The sequence below is a fragment of the Mustela nigripes genome, unplaced genomic scaffold (genome assembly GCF_022355385.1).
Source record: "Mustela nigripes isolate SB6536 unplaced genomic scaffold, MUSNIG.SB6536 HiC_scaffold_148, whole genome shotgun sequence".
Classification (NCBI taxonomy): domain Eukaryota; kingdom Metazoa; phylum Chordata; class Mammalia; order Carnivora; family Mustelidae; genus Mustela; species Mustela nigripes.
In genome coordinates, this window is record NW_026739562.1 from 10,950,376 (window position 1) to 10,956,696 (window position 6,321).

Genomic DNA, 6,321 nt, shown 5'->3' on the forward strand with positions numbered 1-6,321 from the left:
GAGAAAGTTTTTTATTTTAGTTTTTCTTTCAATTCCAGAACTAGTAAGAGTATAAAACATTTATGGGAATCAGCAGAGAAATATTGAAAAAAGAGAAAGGTGAACTAAGAAGCATGTATTTTCCCGATTGTAGCAAATAGAATACGCTTAGTTAGACAGACAAAGAATAAATCTTTTTATTGCTAAAGTAAATAATGATCATGGTAAAAAATACAGTAGATTTTAGGGAGAATAATTAAGAATGGAGTTTTAATCTATTTTTTTGATTAGTAATAACTATATACATATATATATATTTAAAAGACATTCATATGTGGCTAATATGTACTAATAAGTGCATAAAATCTTAAATTTAGCCTGAAATATGATTACAGAATATTACTTACAATGGTGACCATGCTAGTAATTCCTCATATAGTTTTTCTTGTTTGCTTCTTTTTTCCTTAATGTTTGTTTTCCTTAATGTCTCTGCCACAGAGCTAATGGATATGGATATAAGCAAGATGTCAGAGAGAGAATTCAGGAGAGAAATAATAAAGTCAAGAGCTAGACTTGAATAAAGTATTAGTGACAATAGAATCTCTAAGGGCAGAAATGAGATCCAAACGGATTAAAAAATGCTATGAATGAGTTGCAGTCTAGGGCATGTGGGTGGCCCACTGGGTTAAGCCACTGCCTTTGGCTCAGGTCATGATCTCAGGGTCCTGGGATCGAGCCCTGTATGGGGCTCTCTGCTCAGCAGGGTGCCCTCTGCTCAGCAGGGTGCCTGCTTCCCCCCCATCTCTCTGCCTGCCTCTCATTCTACTTGTGATCTCACTCTGTCAAATAAATAAACAAAATCTTTACAAAAAAAAAAAAAAGAATTAGTTGCATTCTAAACTGGATACCTAACAGCTTGGGTAAATGAAACAGAAAGAGAATCAGTGATCTAGAAGATAAACTAATGGAAAGGAAGTAAGTTGAGGAAAACAGAAATAAGCAATAGGCATCTAGAAACACATGAAGAAAGGGTTGGAGAGATTAATGAAGACATTAAATGTTCCAAAATCAGAATTCTTGGGATTCTCATATAATTTTAAAAATATAAAAGTTAAAACATGAATTTCTATTATTTTCAGAATGATTGATGCTAGAATTAGTTGTGTGCCAAAATGAATGGGAAGGAAATAGTGGGCAAAGCGGTGAATGGGGAGGGAAATTTCCCAGGTCACAGCCCAGGAAATGGTTCACAGCTCCGTTTACAGCCACGAGGGTCCCTGAGCAATCTCTGGTGCACCTCCAGAGTTATACATTTGTTGTTTTTCTCTTTTCATATGTCATATGTATTAAAGAGTACCGTTATTGAGAAAGGATAGACCTTTGAATATTTGGGAGTGTCTGGGACATGATACACCTATTTATGAAAAGATTATAATTGTTTAACATTTTTAGTTTAAGAAGCTATGTTATGTTATCATGCTAGTTCCACCTACACAAATTAATTATACTGGACACTTGATAAAATGATTCTCAAGCCCCCTCTCCTTTTTTCTGAATAGCTAAGTTTATGGAAAATGATGGTGTTGTGGATTTGAAGACTTTTAGGGGTGTCTGGGTGGTCCATTGGCTTAAGCATCTGACTGTTGCTTTCAACTCAGGTGGTTGATCTAGTGTCTTGAGATCATGCTCTGCCTTCGACTTTGCATTCAGCATGGAGTCTGCTTCCGATTCTCTCTCCCACTCCTTCTGCCCCTCCTGCTCATACTCTCTCTTGAGAATAAATAAATCATCTTAAAAAAAGTAAACTTGATTTTTAATTTTAAATTTCATACCGTTCTGTCCAGTTACTTACTGAAAATAAAAGTCGATCACTTTTGTATGTTCACATCTTGGTTTTAAGATTATATTAACACATCTGTATAAATGGGTAGAGTTATACATTTGTTGTTTTTCTCTTTTCATATGTCATAAAAATGCTTCACTATTCATGTCCTCACACTATTAATTAGTGTTTCACTGTCAGCATCAGGTGCTATCAATCTGTCATAGTCTGAATTGCAGAAGCATCCTCCTATTCTCCTATTCACCACATTAGATATTTCTAAATTTTCACTATCATAAATTACATGACATCATCTTCCATTATAAAAGTAACCACCCTATTTCACTTTTCAAATAACCTTTAGAATGGGAGTTGCTACTATAAGGAACACGAACATGTTTGTCATTCTGGAAATAATGCAAAGGTATTTTCCAAATGATTGCATGAGTGAAGCACTTTCACTACAATTTTAGAATTAGTATATTTTTAAAAACATGATTTGAAAGAACACATATTTTACCTTATGATGGATTAAAATTTTCAGCTCACTCTGTGTGTGTACACAGTGCTTAAAAATAATGCCAAATTGTTGATAGATTGTGTCTGTAAGTAATTGGGCATTATCTTCTGATTCTACATTCATTTGTTTTGTGTCCTTCATTGAAGGGCCTCACGTGAACAAGAGAATCAGAAGGCCTGAACCTCTACAGGTGGATGGAGAATTGAAAGGTGAATCTGCTCCGCATTCTTGAAAAGAATGGAAATTTCTTGTCTTTCCTGTTGACAATGTGGGAAGGACTTGGGTGTTAACATCTGTTAACATCCAAGACCTACCATCTGTTCTGAACTTTATCTTTATATGCACGAATTTCCTACCAGTGTAATAAGGACAAGACCTAGCATGGACCATTTCCTAGGTACTCGTCCCAGAACATTTTTTTTTTTTTTTTGTATTATTTAACTTAGTCAACATGACAACACTCTGATATAGGTTATTTTTTCTAAACTTCTGTTCCTATTTTCAAATAATAAAATAAAAAATTAAACACATGGATACTTGTTCTGTGTTTGTATGGAGCTTTCCCATGTATCTTTCTCTTTTGTAAAGAATGAATGAACTCATCTTAAAGGCCAAGTTCATTTCAGTAGTTTAATGAAATATTTGGAGAGTAGCCATAATTTTCAAGTGACTCTTAACATGAATGTTATTCTCCTGTTTGCAGATCAGGCAAACAGGGATAGCATGCAAATGCCCTCTGCTCCTATTCTGTGCACATGGGTGGACATGATAACTCCAGTGTCATACCTCTTTCCTTAGAATCTTTCTCAACAGTTCACTCCAGGAAGCCACTGCTAACTAGAGTTGGTAATTGAGATAAACTATTTCTCCATAGGTGGATACCTCCTTTCTCCCTTACAGGAGATCTGGCATTTTGAAAGTATTTATAATACTTTTTCTCCTCCTCAACTCTTCCTGAACTCCCACTAGCACCTTCCACAAATTTTGAATATTGTGTTCTTAGTGAAGCTAGAAACACAGAAGATAACTTTTCATGTGGACACACCAACTTCTTAATGACTAATATATCTTTTAAAACTGGTCTGAAACACATTTTGCTTTATCATAATTGTAGTCTCTACATGTTTCTTCTGGCAGCTTTAAGCTTTCCCTTGGAAATCATGCAAAACCAAAGCTTTATAACTTGAGTTTAGCCTCCTGGGGCTTTCACAGAATCCTAATGTTCATAAAATAGTATTATTTATATTTTTGTTTGGATACATTGCAACTGTCGGGGACAACTTGCTAATTGTGGTGACCAGCAGCAGTAGCAGCTCAGCACTCCTCGGCTCCCCATGTACTTCTTCTTGACTTTCTTCTCCTTCCTGGATGCCTGCTTCTCCATTGTCATTGTCCCCAGGATGATTGTGGACTCCCTCTATGAGAGGAAAACCATCTCCTTTGGAGGTTGCTTGACCCAGCTCTTTTCCGAACACTTGTTTGCTGCGGTGGAGGTAATTGTTCTCACAGCCATGGCCTATGACCACTATGTGGCCATCTGTAAGCCCCTACACTACACAACCATCATGAACTGGCGGCTCTGTGGCATTCTGATAGGTATAGGCTGAACAGGGATTTTTCTGTATTCATGGTACAAATTTTCTACTTTCCAGCTGCCCTTCTGTGGTCCCAATGTCATTCATCATTTCATGTGTGATTTGTACCCATTATTGGAGCTTCCCTGCACTGACACACACATCTTTGGCCTTTTGGTGGTTGCCAACAGTGGGTCTATCTGCATCAAAACATTCTCTTTGTTGCTTTTCTCCTATGTTGTCATCTTGCTCTCTCTGAGAACCCATAGTTCTGAAAGGCAGTGGAAAGCTCTTTCCACCTGCATATCTCATGTTGCTATTATGGTTTTCTTCTTTGTCCCCTGAATATTTGTGTATGTATGACCTCCATCTGCTTTCAACTTTGACTAAATGGTGGCTATCTTTTACACCATCCTAACTCCTTTGCTCAATCCTTTGATTTACACTTTCAGGAATAGGGAAATGAAAAATGCCATAAAGAAAGTATGGAATAGACTGATGGTGGTTTGTAGTGGCAAATGAAACATTGAAGTTTAAAAAAATTTTTGAAGAATAAATGTCAGATATTTGAGACAAAAGTTTTGTGTGTTTTGTCCTCTTTAATAGGAGCTTATATATTGAAAAAATAAAATAAAAGAAAGAGAACAAGAAAAATGAAAAGACAAAAAGCCAGTAATATGGTGCCAGGAAAAATATTTTCACACTTAGATCACTTACCAATTCTGATTTGGTAATTCAGTATTCATAGTAAATTAAAAAGTATTGAGGGTTATGTTTACTGAATATGTAAGTTTCAATGAAAGATTATGAAAAGAAATTACTCATCAAAACTCTTGCCACTCAAGTCATGCTTTGGTAAATCTTTGTGGAGGAATGACAAATACATCTGAGACAATAGAAACAAAAACTTAAACTATTTCAAGTGAAAAGAAAGTTACATGTAAGATATTGATCTCTGTGATCGATGAAGACACAGTCAGGACTCTAGGGTGGAAAAGATCAAGAATTCTCAGAAACTGAGCAGTAGGAGTTCCTATATCATATGACTTGTTCTGAAAAAGCAAAATTCATACCTTGGACTTCATGACCCCATTTCTCATCTACTCTTATTTATTTTAATTTTTTTATGTTTCAAGAAAAGCTATTGCTTTCTGATATGTTGCTATAATTTTATTTTATTTTTAACTTTTTTGTCCATTTCCTCTCATGGACTGTATGCTCTAGTTGAGGCAGGGAATTTTTTTTTTCTTTTTTTTTTGGTTCATTATGTATCAGAATAGTCTAGGACATCCTTATGTAGGAGTTTGGTGATTAACTGTTGAATAAGTGCATAAATGAGGTATCTTCCCATATGCACCTTTAAGTATATCTGTAACATTAACACACCAAAGTAAAGTTTGGCAAAGGAATGTAGTTATTGCTGATATTAGATCTTGGCAATGATATCTCTTTCTACATATAAAATTTTATATAATATATATATATAATTATATTTTATATGCTTTTATATAAAATATAATTATATGTATATACGACTTGAGCCCAAATCAAGAGTCAGAGACTTAACTTATTGAGCCATCCATTACCTTATACAGATGGCATGCATATATAAATAGAAAAAGAAAATACAGAAGACATGTATTAAAAAATTCTACCCTTTCCTTCTTTCCTGTCTTCTTCTCTACATTGACTTAGAAACATAGATAAGATTAGGAAAGAGAGACTTGAACATTAATATTAAAAATTTAAATGGCAAGATTTCATTTCTTTTGATGGCTGCATAGTATTCCAACTTGCTATTTGCCACAATGTGGATGGAATTAGAGGGTATCATGCTTAGCGAAATAAGTCAAGTGGAGAAAGACAACTATCATATGATCTCCCTGATATAAGGAAGTGGTGATGCAACATGGGGGGTTAAGAGGGGAGGAGAAGAATAAATGAAACAAATGGGATTGGGAGGGAGATAAACCATAAGTAACTCTTAATCTCACAAAACAAACTGAGGGTTGCTGGGGGTGGGGGGTTGGGAGAAGGGGGGTGGGGTTATGGACATCGGGGAGGGTATGTGCTATGGTGAGTGCTGTGAAGTATTTAAACCTGGCGATTCACAGACCTGTACCCCTGGGGATAAAAATATATTACATGTTTATAAAAAATAAAAATTTTAAAAAATTTAAATATATTTGGGGCTCATGGGTGGCTCAGTCATTTGAGTGTCTGATTCTTGATTTCAGGTCAGGTTATGATCTCATGGTCATGAGACTGAACCCTATGTAGGGTTCTTCACTTGTTGTGGAGCCTGCTTGAAATTCTTTCTCTCCCTTTGCCCTCCCTCCCACAACTCCTATGCTCTCTCTCTCTCTCTAATATGTGTGTATATATATATATATATATATACACATATATATATAAAATATATATAA

At 35.4% G+C, this 6,321-nt stretch overlaps 1 pseudogene; it reads left to right on the forward strand.

Moving 5' to 3' along the window:
- The first annotated feature begins 3,481 nt into the window (after nt 1-3,481).
- Nucleotides 3,482-4,417, forward strand: LOC132008510 (olfactory receptor 4C15-like; annotated as a pseudogene).
- The last annotated feature ends 1,904 nt before the right edge of the window (nt 4,418-6,321 follow it).